General features: G+C 46.7%; 1 pseudogene; it reads right to left on the reverse strand.

Annotated features, from left to right (window-relative positions):
* Nucleotides 1-705: 705 nt before the first annotated feature.
* On the reverse strand, nt 706-19,163 carry LOC100084087 (annotated as a pseudogene).
* Nucleotides 19,164-24,877: the final 5,714 nt, after the last annotated feature.

Consider the following 24,877-nt stretch of genomic DNA (forward strand, 5'->3'; position numbering starts at 1 on the left):
CAACTCCCTCCCCCTCCTGCTCAATGACCTCCTGAGGACACAGAGTCAGCGGAGAAGACTGAGGGGAAGATGCAACTCATTTCCAGCCTGTGTTTTGATCGATGTTGCAGGGACACAGGTGTAGAGATCCAGGCAGGAGTGATCCCCAGAGCTCCTCAGCCCTGGCTGAGACCACGTAGCTCAGGCTGGGGCCCAGAAAGACAGGAAGGAAGGAGAGGGAGTGGCTGGGTCCTTCCTCAGCAAGCAACAAAACTTGGGTTAGTTCTGCTCCAAGCTCAAGGGACCAGTCAGAGGAGGGGGGAACCCTTCAGAAGTGTTTCCCTTGTCACCAGGGTATCTCCTGGCTCTCACAGCAAGATCAGCAGGGTGGTATGAGGCTGGAGACTGGAAGATGTGATAAAGTCATAAAGTGTCAGGGTGTGAGAGTGATGCAGCCAGACTCCGTTTTCCTGGTCCCCACAGAAGAGGCCACTGAGGCTTGGGGGGACAGCCTCCTCTGAGAGGAGGTCACTCTCCACAACCGACCTAAGCTGTGAGGTCACCCCACTTCCCATACTGAGTGACCTTATGCCAACATAGACAGTGGCCCAATGTCGCTGCCTGGGAAAGGGCTCCATCTTGCAATTTCTCTCACAGAGCCCAGAATACAACAGGGGAATTAACCTGACCTTTCCTCCAATAAACTGCCCTTCCAAACTGTACCCCTCAGCTCTGGGCTGCCCTGGCTACAAGCATGAACCTAGCAGTATCCTTGGTGACCGCTAGGAACAGGTGAGGCTGGACCAGTGTCAGGAAAGTTGTGGCCTGGGACAGATTTGCTGCTCAGACACAACCGAGGTGCAAGGCCAGAATGGTTCTCAGGCAGAGTTGGATCCTGGTACCCACCTGTGGCCTGCAGGACCGGATTCATCCTTGAGCCCAGCCTGCCTCTCATCCTGGCTAGCCAAGACCCCTCTCTCCCTGACCAAGCAAGTTCCCTCCTCTCTCTGACCCAAAGCCTTTTCCGTATCCCCAGGCAGGGAGAACTTCTGGCGCCCCGAGGGGAGGGGCCTGGGCAGAGGTTTAGAGCATAGTCTCATTGTGAGCCAAGGTGGAGGCTGCCTGAACTCACAAAGCAAACTTGGCTGTGACATGATCTCTGTGCCCCAAGTCCCAGACCATTGACCCATGCGCAAAATGGATAGAATCATGCAGGACAGGATGGATTGTATCATCTGTGGTTTTTCCTCCCCACTCCACCTGGGGTTTAGGTCTTCCTCATTTGGTGCTAAGGGGAGAACTCTGAGGGCGTGGCCATCCAGAGTTGCTCACATTCTTTCTGAGCCCAGTCAGGCTCTGTCTGGTTTCCCATCCTTCCTGATTTCTCGGACAGTAAAATTTCTTGATGACAGGTGCCAGATCTCTAATTGAGAAACAGTGTGGTCTTTGGACAGAATTCATTCATTCAATAGTATTTATTGAGTGCTTACTATGTGCAGAGCACTGTACTAAGCGCTTGGAATGTACAAATCGGCATCAGATAGAGACAGTCCCTGCTCTTTGACGGGCTTACAGTCAGAATACAGGCCTGGCAGTCAGGGGACCTGGATTCTAATCCCATCTCTGTCCCTTGCTTGTGGCCAGACCTTGGACAAATCACTTAACTTCTCCATTCTTCAGATTCCTAAACTGCAAAGCAGGACCGTGGGTCCTGCACCATGCCTACCATCTGTACTGTCCACTTCCTAAAGCTTAGTACTCTGTTTTGCCCAAATTAAGTGCTCAATACATAGCACTGATTGATTGAAGGTAAATTACCTTCTCTCTCCCACTTAGGCCGTGAGCCCCCGTTTGGGATTGGGGCTGTGCCCCACCCAATTATCTTGTATCTACCCCAGTGCTTGCTATCCTTGACACCACTCTCTCATTCACCCCACACATCCAATTCGTCACCAAAACCTGACAGTCTCCCCTTCATAACATCACCAAGATCTGCCCTTTCCTCTCCATCCAAACTGGTACCTTTCTGGTACAATCTCTCATCATATCCCAAGTGGATTACTGCATCAGCATCCTTTCTGATCTCCCATCATCCTGTCTCTCCCCGCTTCAGTCCGTACTTCACTCTGCTGCCCGGATTATTTTACTACAGAAATGCTCTGAGCATGTCACCCCCCTCCTCAAAAATCTCCAGTGGTTGCCTATCAACCATCACATGAAACAAAAACTCGTCACTATTGGCTTCAAAGCTCTCCATCACCTTGCCCCCTCCTACTTCACCTCCTTTCTCTCCTTCTACAGCCCAGCCCGCACACTCCACTCCTCTGCCGCTAACCTCCTCACTGTACCTCGTTCTCTCCTGTCCCACCACAGACCCCTGGCCCACGACTTAACTCTGGCCTGGAATGTTCTCCTTCACATCCACCAAGCTAGCTCTCTTCCCCCCTTCAAAGCTCTACTGAGAGCCCACCTTCTCCGGGAGGCCTTCCCAAACTGAGCCTCCCTTTTCCTCTGCTCCTTCTCCCCTCTCCATTGCCCCTACTTCCTCCCTCTGTTCTACCCCCTTCCCCACCCCACAGCCCTTGTGCATATTTGTACATATTTATTATTCTCGTTATTTTATACATGATGTATATATATCTATAATTCTATTTATCTATTTTGATGCAATTGATGCCTGCCTACTTTTGTTTTGGTGTCTGTCTCCCCATTCTACACTGTAAGCCCGTTGTTGGGTAGGGATTGTCTCTATCTGTTGCCAAATCATACTTTCCAAGCACTTAGTATAGTGATCTGCACATAGTAAGTGCTCAATAATTACGATTGAATAAATGAATGAATGAATCCTTGGCCTATAGTAAGCAATGATCGAATACCATAATTATTATTACTGGTAATCGACTAAGAAGTGCATTAAACCAGGCTCTTGGGAAGTACATAATAATGAAATGACATGCCCCTGTCCCACAAAGGAGCTGCCACTTTATTGGAAAGTAAAGCTAAGAAATATTTACAACCACTACCAGACCCCGGGGACACAGCCTCTTATCCCTCTTGGGCATGCAGAGTAGCACGACCCCACCTTTACCCCAAACCCTTAACCCTGACTGCTTTTCCCTGAAATCTCCAGGCTGAGCCACTTCCAATGCTCTGCTCAATCTGTTGCTATAGTGATGGTGGTTGGTTCCAGGGTGATGGGCAGGAACCGGAATCTCTCAGACTTGGGGGGAGGGTTGTGACTGGTGGAAAGATGGACGCCTGGACACACAGAACTAGCATGACTTCAGGCAAGGAGTTCTCGCCATAGGCAGGGAATAATAATAATAATCGTATTTGGTAAGCGCTTACTATGTGCCAAACACTGTTCTAAGCACTGAGGTAGATACAAGGTATTCAGGTTGTCCCACGTGGGGCTCACAGTCTTAATCACCATTTTATACATGAGGTAACTGAGGTCCAGAGAAGTTACGTGACTTGCCCAGTCACACAGCTGACAAGTCACAGAGGTGAGATTAGAACCCATGACCTCTATTTCTGAATCCCATGCTCTTTCCACTAAACCAAGCTGATTCTCTAGGGAAGCATATTCTAGGGAATATGTCCGTTATATTGTCATTCTGTACTCTCCCAAGTACTTAGTGCAGTGGCCTGCAGATAGTATTTGCTCAATAAATACAACTGATTGATTGATTGAGTTCAAGATTGTGGTTTTTATAGCCTAACATTTTTCTCAACCCCTATTTTACTGCAATGGAGGGAACAAGGGTGAGAGAAATCCTTTCAGAGACATCCAGCAGGGATTTGGTGGCCAACCTGAATCAGAGTCATGACTGGCTGCTCTGATGGATTACTGAGGTGTTTGTCCCATGGCCTCCTGGGCTCTTGCCTCCGCCATGCTGGACTCCTCTAAAGATTGCTGCAGTCACCTGCCTGATTGCCCTGGAGAACACTCTAGGCTGGGGCCAGATGATCCTCAGTTCAGTGAGTGACTGTTCTAGGCTCATGACTCCAAGGGTCTTGGGCAATTTTTTTTTTCAGGGCAGGGTCTGGTGGAGATGACAGAGAAACTCACATAAGTTCCAGAGCTGAACAGATGCTGACATCTGAAGGGAGAGATGCTCCCTAGCTCGGAGTCTAACTTTCATTCGTTCAATCGTATTTATCTAGCAAGTAAGTGGTACTATAAAAGCAGGCAAAGCCTGCTCCCTATTTCCCCCTCTCGGTAGGTGGGCTCCAAAGGAGGCTCCCTCTCCTCCCCTGCCTCTGAGTCAAGGGCACTTGGGAACAGGGCTGGGGCTCTGCTATTTCTCCAGCTGAAGTCCTGGGAGACAGGATCAGAGACTTTCCCAGGCAGCGCAGACTCATGCTCAAGGAGAGAACTGCAGTCTCCCTGCAGAAGGTCACTTGACTTCATTTGATTTTGGTAGTTGCCCTCAATCTTCTGGACTATGCCCTTTCCTGTGATGCTCCTGTTTCCCAGAGTCCTCAGCTGCAAACTGAACTCACCCACATACCCATTGACTGTATGGCCCTTTGCCACTTCAACAGGTTTGTGCACTCAGTGGCACAGCCTGATGAATTCTTTGCAGGATTTTACAGTGGGCCAGAGATTAATCAAACCTGGGGCAGGGGATTGGGGAAGGAGATGCAGGAGATCAAGGTGTCCAGTATGGGAAGTTGGCAAACATCGCAATGGGACAAGACTCCCATAAGGAGAAAGGAGGCCTCACCCCTCATTTCCCTTCCCAGTTCACAGTACTTTCTGTGTCAGCTATGCACTTGAGTCTGCACCCCTTAAGCCCTTTGATGTGGTTGTCCCTCAAGATTCAGTTCTGAATCTTTCTTCTGTCTTCTTTCTTTTTTCTTCTTCAGTCCTTCTTTTCTTCATCTAAACCCATTCCCTTGGAGAACTCATTTTCTTTCATGGCTTCAATTACCACCTCTTGTGGATGATTCCCAAATCTACATCTCCAGCCTGGATCTTGCTCCCTCTATGCGGTCTCACATTTCCTCTTGCCTTCAGAACATCTCTACTTGGATGCCCACCCTTCAGTACTTTCAACAATATATAGGGGTTTGGAGTTGTACTGTGGATGGGTTGCCTAAATCCACCCTGTGCTGGTAGTGGTACCACCTTCATGTCCTGTAGGATAAATAGTGGAGCTGCTCTGGTAGGACAGACTCTTCCTCATGAGTCACCAATCTGGGCCCTCCATCCTGATTATGTGTCAAGCATCAGGAAGCAGCACTGATGTATACCCAGATCCAACTCCAGTAGGATCTTCCTTTTCCCTGGACAGAAGAGGGTCTTCCTTGAGAATCAGGGAACAATCATGTCCAGGGGTAGGTTGGGGCTGTCCTATGGTTAGGGGCAGAATAGGGCCAGGATGACCCTAGTGATGTGGGCCTATTTGGCACTGGACATGACAAAATGTAGGTGGAGACAGGATGAACTGGGGCAGGCTTTGAGCAGAGAGGCAGCTTGGCCTATTGGAAAGAACATGGGCCCGGGAATCAGAGGACCTGTGTTCATTCATTCAATTGTATTTATTGAGCACTGACTATATGCAGGGCACTGTACTAAGCTCTTGGAAAGTACAATTCGGCAATAGATAAAGACAATCCCTACCCAACAACGGGCTCACTGGCTAGAAGGGGGAGACAGACAACAGAACAAAAGTTCTTGGCTCCACTACTTGTCTGCTGTGTGATCTTAGGCAAGTCATTTCACTTCTCTTTGCCTTAGCTTTCACATCTCTGAAGTGGAGATTGACTCCTCCTCCCTCCATTTTAGACTGTAAGCACTATGTGGACCAGGGACTATATCTGACCCTGATTAACTTATATTCATTCAATCGTATTTATTGAGTCCTTACTATGGGCAGAGCAATGTATTATCTACTCCAGGTCTTAGAACATTGCTTGACACATAATAAACCCTTAAGAAATACTATTTACCTGACACTGGGCTTGTCCACAGCTGCCCTCCCGCATTCTATCCCAATCAGTCTTCTTCCCTCTAGTCTTGGTACACCAGAGGCAGGGAGCTGCAAAAGGGACAGGGTTAGGATTCTATTCCTACCATGTCCTTATCTTTGGTGCCCCAGATTTACTCCAGCAGTGGGTGCTCTCTCAGTTCCATTTTCAGAATGGTATCAATCAGTGGTATTTATCGAGCACTTATTGTGTGTAGAGCATTGTTGTAAGCACTTGGGGGAATACAGTGCAACAGAATTGATATACAGTTTCCCTGCCTACGAAGAGTGTATAGTCTAGAGAGGGAAACAGGCAGTAAGTAACATAAATGATTTATAATATATATTTAAAGCCATGTAGATAGTTACTGTGAGGTGGTGGATGGGCTGGAAGTGCAGGGTGCAGGGAGGCTGGAGGGAAGCATCATGGCCTAGTAAATAGAACATGTCCTGGGAGTCAGAAGGACTTGGGGTCTACTCCAGGGTCTGCCACCTGTCTGCTGTATGACCTTGGGCAAGTCACCCAACTTCTCTGGGCCTAAGCCATCTCATCTGCCAAGTGGGGATTAAGATTGTGAGTTCCATGTAGGAAAGGGACTGTGTTTAAGCTGATTAACCTTTACCCAGGACAGTGCCGGGCCCACAGCAAGCCCCTAAAACCACACTTATCATTATTATCATTAAGTGGTGGAGCTGAGATTAGGACCCAAATCCTTCTGACTTCCAAGCCCGTACTCTATCCACAAGGTCATACTGCTTGTGAATTGACTGGGGTCCAAGCAACTCTACATCAAACCTAAGCTATTTAACAGAGCTAAAACACAAACCAAACCAAGAAAACATCAATCAAGCAATTACATTTACTAAACACGTATTCCTTGCTGAGCTCAGTATTCATTCATTCATTCATTCATTCATTCACATTTATTAAGCATTTACTGTAGGCAGAGCACTGTACTAAGTACTTGGGAAAGTACAATACAGTAATAAAGAGTGACATTCCCTGCCCACAACGAGCTCACAGTCTAAGGTGGGGAGACAGACATCAGTACAAATGAACAGACATCAATAGTAAGCACTACATCATCCCTGCCCTCAAGGTTTCTACAAGACAGACACTGAAATGGATTGTAGCTGGGGAGAAGCAACTGAGTTTAAAGATATGTACATTAAGTGCTGGAGGGATGGTATAGGGGATTAAGTGTTTAGGGGATGAGGACTGAACTGTATAGGCAACATGGAAGTTTAGAAGTCAGTAGACTGGGAGATGAGAGATTAGTCAGGGAAAACTGCCTGGAACAGATGGGATTCAGCATGCTCTCTCCTTCAGAAGATAACAACAGCTCAGGGAAATGTGCTAGTTCAGAGCCCATCCTCATAGACATGCTAATAATAACTGAAGTTAACATTTGTTAATGGATTGACTGAAAGCTGACTATGCACAGAGCACTGTAGTAAGTGCGTGAGAAAGCACAGTTCAACAGAATTAGTAGGCATGTTTGCTGCTCATAACAAAGAACTTATTATCTGCCCAGAATTGTGCTAAGAACTGAGGTAGATTGAAGATTATCAGATCAGACACAGTCCCTATCCAACGTGGGGCTCATAGTCTTAAAGAAGAGTATGAACATGCATTTAATTCTCATTTTATTGATGAGGAAACTGAAGCCCTTAGAAGTTACATAGCAGGCAAGTCCCAGGGTGGGGATTAGAAAGAAGTCCTATGACTCTCCCACCCGTGATCTTGCCGCTAGGCCACACTGCTTCTCAAAAATCCTTTGCTTGGCTTGGCCCTTCAAAATAGCTTCTTTTCTCAGGGTCACTGTGGGGATTCCCCCACCTCTCCCGCCCCCCCGCGGTTGAATGTAAAGGAGTCATTTTGGCTAGCCCTTCTGCTCTGCTCTCTGAACCGAGTAAGATTGAGAGAGCAAAATCGAGACCTCCAGGGTTTTTAAAGTGGGTTTTTAAAATTTAAACTTCTTAAATTTTCTATTCCCTTGAAGAGGAAATGTATTAAGAAGCATCCTTGTGGACAGCATTAATGTACATCCAAAAAATGAGTAATCTACTATCTTCCCACGGGGAGAATCAGGACCAATAATCAAAACCCACTGCTCTGTAGATCCTAGCGACAACCGCTCCAACCCTCATTTCATCATTTGCAATGCCATTTTTAGAACTGCTGGGTATAACTGTAGCCTTGAGCTGTTCTTATTTCTTATTCATGGAGCTTTGGGGTAGAAAACTTTAGCTCACTATTACATTGCAAAAAGGGCAGATAACACTTCAAAGTTTACACCATTTTGGTGACATTAATGAGATCAATATGGTCAGGTTTACTGAGAAGTTCATCCAGAAACCCAAAAATGATAGATTCACATTCCTCAAGCTCAAATAACTACCATCTTCATTTAAATCCTGTACCCAGAATACATTCAAAGAAAGTGGAGCAGACCATCTCAAGAACATTGTGGAGCAACGTAGCCTAATGGAAGAGCCCGGGCCTGGGAGTCCCATTTCTGCTGCTCTTCAAATGCTTTAATACTGTTTACATCTCCTTCCTGCCTACTCAGACCCCAAATCCCCAGTGTCACAAAGCCTATCCAAAGTTTGAGACCCATCTGTCAATTCTGGCCCCTGGAGATTTAAAAGTCTTAACCAATCAATCGATCAATCAGTCAATCAAATTTATTGAATGATCACTGTGTGCAGAGCACTATACTGAGTACTTGGGAGAATACAATACATCAGAGTTGGTAGTCACATTCCCTGCCCACAATGAGCTTACAATTTTCAGGGAGAGACAGACATTAACATATATAAATGAACAAATTGTGGATATGCACATAAATACTGTTGTGTTCAGGAAGGGGCAAATAAAGGTTGCAAATCCAAATTCAAAGGCAACACAGAAGGGAGTGTAAGGGAAGAAATGAAAACCTACTCAGGAAAGGTTTCCTGGAGTACATCTGCTTGTGCTAAGGCTTAGAAGGAAGGTAGAGTAATCGGCTGTCAGATATAAAGGTGGAGGGCATTCCTTGCCAGAGGCAGGATTCATTCATTCATTCAATAATATTTATTGAGCGCTTACTATGTGAAGAGCACTGTACTAAGCGCTTGGAATGTACAAATCGGCAACAGATAGAGACATTCCCTGCCTATTGATGGGCTTACAGTCTATCCGGGGGAGACAGACAGACAAAACCAATAGCAATAAATAGAATCAAGGGGATGTACATCTCATTAACAAAATAAATAAGGTAATAAAAATATATACAAATGAGCGGACAAGCACAGTGCTGAGGGGAGGGGAAGGGAGAGGGGGAGGAGCAGAGGGGAAGGGGGGGAAAGAGGGCTTAGCTGAGGAGAGGTGAAGGGGGGCAGAGAGGGAGCAGAGGGAAAAGGGGAAGCTCAGTCTGGGAAGGCCGCTTGGAGGAGGTGAGCTCTAAGTAGGGCTTTGAAGAGGGGAAGATAAATAGTTTGGTGGAGGTGAGGAGGGAGTGCATTCCAGGACAGCAGGAGGACGTGAGCCAAGGGTTGATGGCGGGATAGGCGAGAAAGGGGGATGGTGAGGAGGTGGGTGACAGAGGAGCGGAGCCTACGAGGTGGGGAATAGAAATCGAGAAGGAAGGAGAGATAGGAGGGGGCAAGGTGATGGAGAGTGTTGAAGCCTAGAGTGAGAAGTTTTTGTTTTGTGCAGAGGTTGATAGGCAACCACTGGAGGTTTTTAAGAAGGGGAGTGACATGCCCAGAGCGTTTCTGCAGGAAGATGACCCGGGCAGTGGAATGAAGAATAGACTGGAGCAGGGAGAGAGAGGAGGAAGGGAGATCAGAGAGAAGGCTGACACAATAATCCAGCCGGGATATTATGATAGCCTGTACCAGTAAGATAGCCGTTTGGGTGGAGAGGAAAGGGCAGATCTTGGCAATATTATAAAGGTGAGACAGGCAGGCTTTGGTGACAGATTGGATGTGTGGGGTGAATGAGAGAGCCGAGTCAAAGATGACACTGAGGTTGCGGGCTTGAGAGACAGGGAGGATGGTCGTACCATCCACAGTGATAGGGAAGTCAGGGAGAGGACAGGGCTTGGGAGGGAAGATAAGGAGCTCAGTTTTGGACATGTGGAGTTTTAGGTGGCGGGCAGACATCCAGGTAGAGACGTCCTGGATGCAGGAGGAGATACAAGCCTGAAGGGAGGGGGAGAGAACAGGGGCAGAGATGTAGATCTTTGTGTCATCTGCATAGAGATGATAGTTGAAGCCATGAGAGCGAATGAGTTCACCAAGAGAGTGAGTGTAGATGGAGAACAGAAGAGGGAAGAGAACTGACCCTTGAGGAACCCAACAGTTAGACGATGGGAAGGGGAGGAGGAGCCTGTGAAGGGGACCGAGAATGACCAGCCAGAGAGATAAGAGGAGAACCAGGAGATGATGGAGTCCATGAAGCCAAGGTGAGATAAGGTGTCGAGGAGAAGGGGATGGTCAACAGTGTCAAAGGCAGCTGAGCGGTCAAGGAGGATTAGGATAGATTAGGAGCCATTGGATTTGGCAAGAAGGAGGTCACAGGTGACCTTAGAGAGAGCAGTCTCGGTAGAGTGGAGTCGACGGAAGCCAGATTGGAGGGGATCCTGGAGAGAATGGGAGTTAAGGAATTCTAGGCAGCAAGTGTAGACAACTCGTTCTAGGAGCTTGGAAAGGAAAGGTAGTAGGGAGATAGGGCGATAAATGGAAGGGGAAGTGGAATAGAGAGAGGGGTTTTTCAGGATGGGGGAGACATGGGCATGTTTGAAGGCAGAGGGGAAGAAGCCATTGGAGAGTGAGCGGTTAAAAATAGAAGTTAAGGAGGGGAGGAGGGAAGGGGCGATGGTTTTTATAAGGTGGGTGGGAATGGGGTCCGAGGCACAAGTGAAGGGGGTGGCACTTGCGAGGAGGGAGATCTACTCTGAGGATACTGCAGGGAAAGATGGGAAAATAGGGGAGAGGGTTGGGAGGTGGGGGGAGGCAGAATGGGGGAGGGGTGACTTTGGGGAGCTCAGATCTGATTGTGTTAATTTTCTACCCCCACCACCTGTACTTTGGACCCCATCCCTTCATAGCATATGAAAACACTCACCCCCTCCCTTCTTCCTTCCTGTACTGCTGTCATCAACCATTCCCTTTCCAATTGCTCCTTCCCCACTACTTTGAAACATGATTATGTGTACACTGTCTTAAAAAAAACAAACCCTCCTTTGACCCCAGGGCTCCCTCCACTTATATCGCCATCTCCCTCCTACAATTCCTCTCCATATTGCTTGAGATAGTCATCTAAACTATCTCTACTACCTCTCCAGGAATTTTCTCCTTGTTTTCCTCCATTCTGGCTTCCATACCCTTTACTTCACAGAAATAGCACTCTCTAAAATAATCAGTGACTTTATTCTTGCCAACTCCAATGGCTTCTACTCCCTCCTATCCTTCTAGACCTCTCTGCTGGTTTTGCCATTATCTGCCACCCTTCTCCTTGAAGCCTTAACCAAGCTTGGCTTCATTGACACTGTGCTCCCTTTATTTCTGCCCTTTCTCTCTCATTCTCAATCTGTCTTGCAGCCTTCTCCTCTGCTTCCCACTCTTGGACAGTAAGGGGGTGCCTCAAGGCTCAGTTTTGGGTTCCCTTCTATTGTCCATCTACACCCACTCCCTTGGAGAACTCACTCGCTCCAATGGCTTCAACTTCCGTCTCTATGTGGCTGATTCCCAAATCTAAATCTCCAGCCCTGACCTTTCTCCTTTTCTGCAGTCTCCCATTTCATCCATCAATCAATCAATGGTATTTATTGAGCACTTATGCACAAAGCACTGTTCTAAGCACTTGGGGAAGTATAGTACAAAAGAATTAGCATACATGTTCCCTTCCCATAATGAGCTGACACGCTAAAGGCACTTGGGTGTCACACCAACACCTCAAACTAAACATGTCCAAAACTGAATGCCTTCTCTTCTCACCCAACTCAGTTCTCTCTAAGTCTTTCTCATCACTGTAGACAACACCACTATCTTCCCCATCTCTCAAGCCCATAACCTTGGCTTTGTCCTTGACTTACTTGTCTCATGCAACCCACATATTCAATCTTAAGAGAGACAGCATGGTGTAGTGGATAGAGCATGGACCTGAGAGTCAAAGGGTGTTGGTTCTAATCCTGGCTCTGCTGTGTCTGCTGTGTGACCTTGGTCAAGTCACTTCACTTATCTTGGCCTCAGTTACCTCACCTGTAAAATGGGGATTGAGAACGTCAATCCCACATGGGAAGGGACTCTGTCCAACTCGATTTGCTTGCATCCACCCCAGCACCTAGTATAGTGCCTGGCACATAGTAAGAATTTAACAAATATCATCATTATTATTATGATGATTATCTGTCTCCAAATCCTGTAGGTTCTACCTTTACACCACTATTAAAATCCACCTTATCTTCTTCAACAAAAGTGCTACCACAATCATCCAACCACTTTTCCTATCTCACCTTGACTACTGCATCTTTCTCCTAACACTATCATTAATTAATTAATTGATCTCCCTGCCTCTTGTCTCTCCCCACTCCAGTAGATACTTCAATCTGCTGTTCTCATCATTTTTCTAAAAAACGTTCAGTCCATGTGTCTCCAGTCCTTAAGAAACCCCAGTTGTTGCCCATCCACCCCCATATCAAACTGAAACTCCTTACCACTGGCTTTAAAGCACTCAGTCAGCTTGCCCCCTCTTAACTTACCTCACTGATCTCCTATAGCCCACACTGTACATTCACCTCTTCTAGCTCCAGTTTACTTACTAGGCCCCTACCTTGTCTATCTCATCATTGACCCATTTCTCATACCCTCCCCCTAGCCTAGAAACCAGTCCCCCAGCCCCATGTACAATAGACCACCATTCCCCCCTACTTTCAAAGGCTTTTTAAGGCCACAACTTCTCCAAGAGGCCTTCCCCAATTAAGCTATCTTTTCCATGGCTCCTTTTCTCTTCTGCATTGCTTATGCACTAAGATCTGTGATCTCTGGTATTTAATATTTGCCCTACCATCAACTCCACAGCATTTATACATATCGATGAATTATATCCCCTCTCAGGGTCACACCTGTAGAGTTTCTAGTACTCTACAAGTCTCGGCTATGGGAATGAGAGTGAAGCAGAGGCCTTCCCATTCCATTCCTAACTTGGGAAGTGGCTAGCGAGGGAAAGGCAATAGGCTACAAGTCACAACTCACCCATGCTGGACAGCAGCCACATAGGAGAGAGTCGAGGGTGGACACTCAAGTTTACTGCATGGAAGGAGGCAATGGGAAAACAATTCCATATTTTTACCAAGAAAACTCTATGGATATACTACCAGAATGATTGCAGATAGTGACCAGGGTGTTCTGGAAGAGATGTGTCAGTGGTGTCACTGTGGGTTGGAAATGACTCGATGGCATAAGACGAGACAAAAACAAATTACATATCATAAATTATTTATATCAATGCCTGTCTCCCCCTCTAGACTGTAAGCTTGTTGTGGGCAGGGAATGTGTCTGCCAATTCTGTCATTTGCTTAGCACAGTGCTCTGCACATAGAAAGTGCTCATAATTACTATTGATGATGACAATGATGATGAGTCATAGATTAGTAAATCACAGACCTATCATGTTCTCAAAGAGATCTTATTAGGGACTACGTAGACCATGAGCTCCAAAGGGAACAGTCACTGTGTCTGCCCTGATTATGCAGCGTGGCTTAGTGCATAAAGCATGGGCCTGGGAGTCAGAAGGACCTGAGTTCTAATCCCAGCTCTGTCACATGTTTGCTGTGTGTCCTTGGAGAGGTCACTTCACTTCTCTGTGCCTCAGTTACCTCCTCTGTAAAATGGGGGTAAAAGTGTGAGCCCCATATGGAGTAGGGACCTTGTCCAACCTAATTTGTATCTACAGAAATTAGAACAGTGCTGGCATAGAGTAAGCTCTTCATAGGTACCATAATTATTGTTTTGTGCTTATCCCAGCACTTAGTACAGTGCTTGGCATATGATATGTGCTTAGCAAATACCATAATAATCAGTTAAAAAAAAATTCCTCTTCCATCTCTCAGTGAAAGGCTGAGTTATCTTGATTAAGGATGTGTATCTGGGAAGCAGAATTGATCTAGGTCAAAAATCATCCTTCTAGGAAGCCCTGGACCGTAGCAAAAGAATCAGGAGAAAGCTAAGAATCAGTTAGCTCTTTGGGAGGTATGTATTTGGTTCACTGTCCCTCATTCTTGTCTTTCCCACTGTTGACTTCTTGCTCACACCCTCCCTTAAGCCTGGAACTCTCTGCTTCACATCCAGTAGATTACTCTCTGTATCTTCAAATTTCTTATAAGGCACATCTCCCTCAGAATCCTTCCCTGATTAATTGCTCATCTTTCCATCCTAAGTCCCCCATAAAGCTGCTACTTTAAAACTCGTGCAGCCCCTATGTACTAGGATACTCACACACCCCATGCTGTACTTATGTGCATACTTTTATTCTCTATTACTTCCTCCTAATTGTAATTAATTTTAGTATCTGTCTCATTAGATTTTAAGTTCTTTGAGGTCAGTGATTATGTTCACTAACTATTTTACTCTCTTAAGTGTTTAGTACAGTGTTTTGCAGAGTAGGTGCTTGATAAATACTTCTGGTTAAATACTTCTGGATAAATACTTCTGGTTGATGAATTTTTAGAGTAAAGTAGAAGGGGTAAGAGGGTTTGGATTCTAGAAGTGACATCATTGAGAAGGGTTTGGATTCCAGAAGCGACATCACTGAGAAGTCTGACACCTAGCACTAGAGCAGGGGGAAAGAGGAGTTACCACTGACTCTCTGGAGATGGTGGTTTGAGGACAACTGGTGGAAAGATCACCACTGGGTTAGGAGAGAGAAGTGAGCGGCAGGCTGGTCAGAGTTTAAATACCAGGAACAAAGGAAAGTCAGGATTTGTCTCAGGTATCATGGGAAGAAGAGTCAGAGTGATTTAGTGGCAAAAATATAGCACAGGGATGCAAGGGACAAGTGTTTGAATCCCACCTCTCTCAATGTTCTATTCTGTGACCCTTGAGCAAGTCATTTAACATCTCAGAGCCACAGTTCCTCTTCTCTAAGATGGGAATAAAATAGATTACAAGCTCTGTATAGGATATGCACAATGTCCAAGATCATAACTGAGTGCGTAATACATAGTAAGTGCTTAATAGATGCTATAATTATTCATTCTTATTGGCTACTCCATCCACTGAAAGTGCCTCAATGTGGCAAGTGGATGCAATGGCATCTAGGAGAAATTGGTTTAATTGAGATGTTCCTGGGATAGGGGCCATGTAGGTGATTATCTGTGTCTATGGGACTCTTTTTTAACATCGGCCTTAGGTCGTTCCATACTACCCTATCCAAGAACTGCATAGATTAAAAAACAGTGGACAGAAATTCAATGGGACCAAATGCAAAAAGAGCATAGTTTGGGGTTTCTTGAGGGTCCAAGTTTAATAGTCACAACTGCAGCCTTCTCAGTATGCTGCATTTTATGCAGGCAGAAGCCTGCCACTGCTTCTGTGGTTCCTGCCAAGATGGAGCAAGATGGGTCAGGATCAAGGCCCTGGAATGATATAAAGAGGAGCAGTAAAGGTGACTTGCCTATTGGTGGATTGGCAATCCAAAGCACATGGTGCCACTCCTTCTGTTTTCCTGTTTAGATTCTACCTCATACTTGAACCACCTTTCTTTAGTTTGGGTAAATTATATTTCATTTATTTACTAAGAAAAGAGAAAGCCCTTTGTGTTTCATGTGCATTCACCTTTGCCCATGTTATGAATGCACATATTCCATATAACCATCTGTACTCAGAAAAAAATCGGTGCATATATGCCTATGAAAAGGTTAGTTAATCAATCCATCAATCAATTGCTTTTATTGAGCACTTACTCTGAGCAGAGCACTAAACTAAGTGCTTGAAAGAGCAAGATAGAGTGATCCCTGCCTTCAAGGAACTCACAGGAAGAGGAAGCAGACACTAAAATAAATTACAGGAAAAGGAGACACAATAGGGTAAAAATGAATGAACATCAATGTAATGCAGGTACAGAGAAGCAGCATGGCCTAGTGGAAAGAGCACGGACCTGGGAGTCAAAGGTCATGGGTTCTCATCCTGGCTCTGCCACATGTCTGCTGTGTGACCCTGGGAATGTCATTTAAATTCCACGTCTCTGTTACCTCACCTGTAAAATGAGGATCAAGACTGTGAGCCCCATGAGGGACATGGACTGTGTCCGAATTGATTACCTTGTATCTACTCTAGCATTTAGAATAGTGCTTGTCACATAGTAATAATATTGGAATTTGTTAAGCGCTTACTATGTGTCGAGCACTGTTCTAAGCACTGGAAGCACTTAACAAATAGCGAGTCCTTCTTATTATTTGAGAATGCAAGTGCATAGGTGATGCAGAAGTGCTTTAATGACACTAGGAGAGGGAATAGGATGGAAAGCTAAGAGCTAGTTCAGAGAAGTTCTCCTGAAGGAGATATTATTTCAGAAAGAACTTGAAGGGAGTCAGAAGGACCTGGGCTCTACTTCCAGCTCCACCATTTGTCTGCCATGTGACCTTCAGCAATTCACTTAACTTCTCTATGACTCAGTTATTTCATCTGTAAAATGGGAATTAAGACTGTGAGCTCCATGTGGAACAGGACTGTGCCAAACACAATTATCTTCTATCTACTCCAGGACTTACTACAGTGTCTAGAACAAAGTCAGTGCTAACAAATATCATTTAATAAAATGACATCTGACATTTCTTCAGTGCTTAATACCTTATAATAATAACACTAATTGTGGTATTTGTGCCTTATGAAAGAGTTTTGCATGTTTGTGCAAATGATCCCATCTTAGCTTGAAGAATTCTGCAATAATGACATCAAATTCAGGTTTTTTCCTCACAGAATGGAGCTGGGAGTCTTATCTTTACAGTTGATTTCTTTCCTATTTCTGGAATAACCCAGGTCCTTGCTCTACCCATGCTGATTCTCATTGTCTCAATCATTCTCATCATTTTCTAGAAGAAACTCAGCATCGCTTCTGAGTAGTCAGTTAACCTGATAACAACTCCCTTCTGAAAAAGTCCACAAGCATGAACCTAATCTACATGACAATCACTGCCATCAGTGGTATCTATTGTGCGCTTACTATGTGAAGAGCACTGTACTGAGTACTTGGGAGAGTAAAATGCAACAGAGTTGGAAGGCACATTCCCTACCCACATCATGCTTTCTGTATAGAGAAGCAGCATGGCCTAGTGGAAAGAGCACGGACCTTTCATTCATTCATTCATTCATTCAATAGTATTTATTGAGCGCTTACTATGTGCAGAGCACTGTACTAAGCGCTTGGGATGAACAAGTCGGCAAAAGATAGAGACAGTCCCTGCCGTTTGACGGGCTTACAGTCTAATCGGGGGAGATGGACAGACAAGAACAATGGCAATAAATAGAGTCAAGGGGAAGAACATCTCGTAAAAACAATGGCAACTAAATAGAATCAAGGCGATGTACAATTCATTAACAAAATAAATAGGGTAATGAAAATATATACAGTTGAGCGGACGAGTACAGTGCTGAGGGGATGGGAAGGGAAAGAGGGAGGAGCAGAGGGAAAAGGGGAAAAAGAGGGTTTAACTGCGGAGAGGTAAAGGGGGGTGGCAGAGGGAGTAGAGGGAGAGGAGGAGCTCAGTCTGGGAGAAGAGGAGCTCAGTCTGGACTCAAAGGTCATGGGTTCTCATCCTGGCTCTACCTCATGTCTGCTGTGTGACCTTGGGAAAATCATTTCTTGTAGCTGTCAACTACAGCCCTCCTGGTCATTCATTCATCCATTCATTCAATAGTATTTATTGAGTGCTTACTATGTGCAGAGCACTAAACTAAGCACTTGGAATGTACAAATCGGCAACAGATAGATGGCCCATTGACAGGCTTACAGTCTAATCAGGGGAGACAGATGGACAAAAACAATACTAATAGTATTAACACGTGTGAAGCTAATGATAATGATAATAGTGTTAGCAGCTAATGATGATAATAATAATGATAATAATAACGATAATAGAATGGTTCCTTGGGGAGCCGTTGAGAAGAAGAAGGTCGGCTCTCCGAAGCTGAGAAGACAGATAAGCGTGGCCCATCCGTTGGATACCTCCTCTCTGCAAAGCCCCATCCCGAGGGCCGGGCCGGAGGGGGGCCAGACAGTCAGGTCCCCGTCGTACGGAGGGGGGGACCAAGGCACGGGCCCCGAGGCCACCATGCCTGGGGCGCCTGTCGGGGCGGGGACGGGGTCTGGACCGAAGGCCGGCCACGGGCCGGGACCGGCAAATCTCTCGTGGTGCTATCCCCTCCCGGGTGGTCGGTATGGCTCTCCGCGCACAGGAAGCGCTGGGGAAATCCGACCGAAGGGCTGATGGAGGTCCCCCCTGCCCGGCAGACCCTGCCGCTCCTGCCTCGGGGGCTCCGTGGAGGAGAGGGGAGGGGCGGGGTGGTCGAGTGGGCGCTACCTGCCCGGGTGAGGCTGGGCCCCCTGAACCCCAGGTATCTCTGGAGCCACTTGATGTGCTTGTCCTCCAGATAGGCTTTGTATCACTTGGCGATGGTCCCGTCGTCCTCCCACTTGCGCTTAGTGTTGAGGGCCCTAGCGTCCACTGCCGTCCAGCTCAGCATGGCCTTGTCCAGTGCGATGTAGTCCTGCCCGTTGTAGCCATACTGCATGAACCCTTCGCCTGTGGTGGTGTCCTCCAGAAGCTGGCAGCCATACATCCCCTGAACGGTGTGAGACCCCTCCTCGCTCTGGTTGTAGTAGCTCATGATGTTCTGCAGGCCCACACGGAAATTCTGCACCCCGCTCCTGAGGATCTCTGTCTCCTGGTCCCAGTATTCCTGTCCCTCGTTGTCCTGGATCCACGGGGTCCGCGGCTCCGCCCGGCCCTGTCCCCCGTTGTTGTCGAAACTAATGAACTACACGTCGTCCACATAGCCCACGGACGTGAACTCGGACACCCCGGGGCCGGACCAGATCACTCCGGTGGTGAAATAGTACAGCGAGTGCCATCTAGTCTGGCCCTCTGGCAGGAGGGCAGCCCCCAGACCCAGCAGCAGCAGGAGCAGCGGGAGGAGCGGGGCGGACTGGGCCGGGGTCTCCATCCCCGCCACCCTTGTGCCCAGCCCCGACACATTCCACCTCCAACTTCTTAAACCACCTTGACCCCTCTCTTACCTTCCTTCTCTCCTTCTCTCTGCCCACTCTGATCCTCAGAGACTTCAACATCCACATGGATGTACCCGGTGACTCCTCTGCCCCCCACCTATCACTCCTTGAATCTGCCAACTTCCTGCTCCACCACACCTCGCCCACTCACCAACTTGGTCACACCCTTGATCTCATAATCTCTTACCTCTGCACTATCTCCACCCTCACCAACTCTGAAATACCTCTCTCAGACCATAACCTTCTCACCTGCCTCCTCTCTCACACTCTCTCCCCCTGCAAATCTGTAATACTCCCCCAGAGACCTCTGCTCTCTTGAACCCATACCTCTCTCCTAAAGCATTTCACCCCACCTTGCCTCCCTATCCTCTTTTCCCACACTGGATGATCAGGTTACCGCTCTACACTCCACCCTCTCTACTGATCTCAACTCACTTGCCCCCCCTTCCCTCCACCACTCTCTCTCCACTAACCTGCAGCCCTGGATCCCTGTTTTGTCCACCTCCTTCGCTCTTATGCTTGAGCTGCTGAGCACTGCTGGCGAAGGTCCAAGCACCAAGCCAATCTTATCCATTTGAAATTTATCCTTTCCTGTCTTAACTCTGCCCTCTCCTCTGCCAGGCAAAACTACTCTTCTTTCCTCATTGATGCCCATGCCCGTCACCCCCGCCAATTGTTCTGGACTTTTAAGTCTCTCCTCAGGCCCTTGTTCCTCCCCCTCCCCCATCCTTCACCCCCAACGATTTGGCCAACCTATTTCATCACGAAAATTAACACAATCAGGAGTGAGCTCCCCAAAGTCACCCCTCCCCCTTCTGTTTCCCCCCTGCTCCCAATCTTTTCCCCTATTTTCCCATCCTTCCCTGCAGTATCATCAGAGGAGATATCCTCCCTCCTCGCAAGTGCCATCCCCTCCATCTGTGCTTTGGACCCCATTCCCGCTCACCTTATTAAAACTATCGCCCCTTTCCTCCTCCCTTCCTCAACTTCTATCTTTAACCACTCACTCTCCAATGGATTCTTCCCCTCTGCCTTCAAAATGCCTATGTCTCCCCCATCCTAAGAAAACCCTCTCTTGACCCCACTTCCCCTTCCAGTTATCGCCCTATCTCCCTCGTACCTTTCCTTTCCAAACTCCTAGAACAAGTCGTCTACAGTCGCTGCCTTGAATTCCTCAACTCCAACTCTCTTCTGGACCCCCTCCAATCTGGCTTCCGTCCTCTCCACTCTACCAAGACTGCTCTCTCCAAGGTCACCCATGACCTCCTTCTTGACAAATCCAATGGCTCCTACTCTATCCTAATCCTCCTTGACCTCTCAGCTGCCTTTGACACTGTCGACCACCCCCTTCTCCTCCACACCTTATCTCACCTTGTCTTCACGGACACTGTCCTCTCCTGGTTCTCCTCTTATCTTTCTGGACGTTCATTCTCGGTCTCCTTCATGGGCTCCCTCTCCCCCTCCCATGTACTAACTATAGAGGTTCCTCAAGGGTCTGTTCTTGGCCCTCTTCTGTTCTCCATCTATACTGACTCCCTTGGTGAACTCATTTGCTCTCATGGCTTCAACTATCATCTCTAAGCAGATGACACCCAAATCTACATCTTCTCCCCTGTTCTCTACCCCTCCCTTCAGGCTCGTATCTCTTCCTGCCTCCAGGACGTCTTCACCTGGATGTCTGCCTGCCACCTAAAACTCAACATGTCCAAAACTGAGCTCCTTATCTTCCCTCCCAAACCCTGTCCTCTTCCTGACTTCCCTGTCACTGTGGACAGCACAACCATCCTTCCCAGCTCACAAGTGCACAACCTTGGTGTCGTCCTTGACTCAGCTCTCTCATTCACCCCACACATCCAATCCGTCACCAAGCCTGGAGTCTCACCTTCACAATATCTCCAAGATCTGTCCTTTCCTCTCCATCCAAAGGCTATCGTGCTGGTACAAGCTCTCATAATATCCTGGCTGGATTATTTTGTCAGCCTTCTCTCTGATCTCCCTTCCTCCTGTCTCTCTCTACTCCAGTCTATTCTTCATTCCACTGCCTGGATCATCTTCCTACAGAAATGCTCTGGACATGTCACTCCCCTCCTTAAAAACCTCCATTCATTCATTCATTCATTCAGTAGTATTTATTGAGCTCTTACTATGTGCAGAGCACTGTACTAAGTGCTTGGAATGTACAATTCAGCAACAGATAGAGATAATCCCTGCCCAGTGATGGGTTTACAGTCTAATCCAGTGGTTGCCTATCAACCTCCGCTTGAAACAAAAACTCCTCACTCTTGGCTTCAAGGCTTTCCATCACTTTGCCCCCTCCTACCTCACCTCCCTTCTCTCTTTCTACTGCCCACCCCATATACTCCATTCCTCTGCTGCTCATCTCCTCACTGTCCCCCATTCATGCCTATCCCACCGTCGACCACTGGCCCATGTCCTACTGCCGTCCTGAAATGCCCTCCCTCCTTACCTCTGTCAAACTAACTCTCTTCCCCTCTTCAAAGCCCTATTGAGAGCTCACCTCCTCCAAGAGGCCTTCCCAGACTGAGCTACCCCCTATTCCCTCTGCTCCCTCTGCTCCCCCTGTGCTCCCCCTCTGCCCTCTGCTCCTCCCCCTTCCCTCTTCACCTCCCCTCAGCTAAACCCCCTTTCCTTCTGCTCCTCCCTCTCCCCCAGCCCTCCCCTCAGCACTGTGCTCATTTGTATATATTTTTTATTACCCTATTTATTTTGTTAATGAGGTGTACATCCCCTTGATTCTATTTATCGTTATAATGTTGTCTTGCTTTTGGTTTCGTTCTGTTTTGCTCTGCAGTCTGTCTCCCCCAATTAGATTGTGAGCCTATCACTGGGAAGGGATTGTCCCTATCTGTTGCTAAATTGTACATTTCAAGCACTTAGTACAGTGCTCTGCACATAGTAAGCACTTAATAAATAGTATTGAAGGAAGGAATGAATTTAAATTCTATTCCTCTGTTACCTCACCTGTAAAATGGGGATCAAGATTGTGAGCCCCATGAGGGACATGGACTGTGTCCAATTTGATTATCTTCACTTGAAATTGTGGGAGCAACTGAGTTCACCAAGGGAGAGAGTATAGATGGAGAATAGAAGTGAACCAAGAAGCTACCCTTGAGTAACCCCTACAGTTAGTGGATGGGAGGGGGAAGAAAGATGTTTGCCATTACCTATATTATTATTATCTAGGTCAAGAAGGGTGTTATACAGTGAGGGGTAGACAGACATTAACACAAATAAGCAATTTCTATTATATGATTTCAAAATACATTTCTAAGTGCTGTGGGGTTAGGGGATGAATATCAAATGCTCAAAGTCTCTGATACAAGTGCTCCTCCATCTGCTCAGAATGGAAATGGGGACAAGCGATGAGCCAAGATACAGCAGGCATGGTGACCTACTGGCTACTCCCTAGTCCACGGTTTCAGACATGAGCTTCAGTTGGCCTTGATGGAACAAGGCAGTTTTCCAAAGGCAGCTTGGTTCCCCCACTGATCATCTAGGAATGTGCATGGGTCTGGGAGACAGGGCACCTGGGTTCTAATCCCAGTTATACCACTTGTCTGATGTTTAAATTTAGGCAAGTCACATGATTTCCGTGTGCCTCAGTTTCCTCAAATTTATAATGAGAATTAAATTTCTGTTCTCCCTACCTGTTCAGTGCCATTTTCTCTCTCTTGTCCCTATCTGTCATGTTCCCACTGGGGCCTGGAGGGCAACAAGCAAGTACGTAAGACAGGGTTGAGCCTCATCTGGAACAGTAACTTTCTGATCTGACTGACTTGTTTCCTAACCCAGTGCTCAATACAGTGCTTGGCACACAGTCAGTGCCTAACAAGTATTATTATTATTGTTATTATTCTGCTACATTCTCATGTTATTGTCCTGCTGTGTTCCTAATTCTTGATCATAACCCTGTAGTCTTGGAATTTGTGCCAAAGTTGGTGCCCAAGTTTAATACACATTGTCATAGAGTGGGAAGAGGTGGATTCCCTCTGGTTCCCATTTCTTCTCTCATTTTCCCTTACCTAAATGAAAACAAAACCAAAAATAACTATATGTCATTGCCATGGTGGCCCCTTAATCATGCCTCACTGTATAATACCCTTCTTGACCTAGATAATAATAATACAGGTAATGGCAAACATCTTTCTTCCCCCTTCCATCCACTAACTGTAGGGGTTACTCAAGGGTAGGTTCTTGGTCCCCTTCTATTCTCCATCTATACTCTCTCCCTTGGTGAACTCAGTTGCTCCAACAACTTCAATTATCATCTCTATGTGGATGATATCCAAATATCTTCTCCCCTGTTCTCTCTCCCTCCTTCCAGTCTCACATCTCCTCCTGCCTTCAGGACATCTCCACTTGGATGTCCTCCCACTACCTAAAATCCAACATGCCCAAGACTGAGCTCCTTATCTTCCCTCCCAAACCTTGTCCTCTTCCTGACTTTCCCATCACTGTGGATGGCACTACCATCATTCCGGTCTCATAAGCCTGCCACCCTGTTGTCATCCTTGACTCTGCTCTCTCATTTACCCCACATAATCAATCCATCACCAAAACCTGCTGGTCTCACCTTCACAATGTGGCCAAGATCAGCCCTTTCCTCTCCAATCAAACCACTACCACATTAGTACAATCTTTCATCGTGTTCCAACTGGAGTACTGCTTCAGCATCCCTTTAGATCTCACAACCTGCTGTCTCTCCCCACTTCAGTCTATACTTCATTCTGCTGCCCGGATTATTTTAGCAAAGAAACATTCTGGACATGTCACCTCCCCCCCTTCAAAAACCTCCAGTGGTTGCCTATCAACCTCCAGATCAAGCAAAAACTTCTCACTATTGGCTTCTTGCCTCCTCCTACCTCACCTCCCTTCTCTCCTTCTACAACTCAGCTCACACATTCCACTCCTCTGGTGCTAACCATCTCACTGTGCCTCATTCTCGCCTCTCCCACCATCGACCCCTGGCCCACGTTCTACCTCTGGCCTGGAATGCCCTCCCTCTTCAAATCTGCCAGACCACAGTTTCCCCCTTCAAAGCCCTACTGAAGGCTCACCTGATCCAGTAGGCCTTCCCAGACTAAGCCCCCCTTTTCCTCTGCTACCCTTCCCATCCTCCATCACACTGACTCACTCCCTTTGCTCCTCCCTCCCTCCCTACCCCACTGCACTTTTGTATATATGTACATATCTATAATACTATTCATTTATATTAATGCCTGTTTATACTTGTTTTGAAGTGTATATATCTATAATTCTATTTATTTATATTAATGCTATTGATGCCTGTTTACTTGTTTTGATGTATGTCTCCCCCCTCTAGACTGTGAGCCCGTGGTGGTCAGGGATTGTTTCTCTTTGTAGCTGAATTGTACTTTCCAAGTGCTTAGTACAGTGCTCTGTACATGGTAAGGACTCAATAGATACGATTGAATAAATGAAGGAATGAATATATCTTTCCCGAATGATTTAGTGATTTGCCAGTTTAGAGGCGAATGATGGGACCTTTTGAAATCTAATGTTAGAATTTGGTGGCAATCATGACTCCAGTTGACTTCTTCTATTGAGACCCAAATTATTCTTTCAAACTATTTTCATTGTATTATTGACTTGATTAAATACTCTAGTA

This window comes from Ornithorhynchus anatinus, chromosome X4 (genome assembly GCF_004115215.2).
Source record: "Ornithorhynchus anatinus isolate Pmale09 chromosome X4, mOrnAna1.pri.v4, whole genome shotgun sequence".
Classification (NCBI taxonomy): Eukaryota; Metazoa; Chordata; class Mammalia; order Monotremata; family Ornithorhynchidae; genus Ornithorhynchus; species Ornithorhynchus anatinus.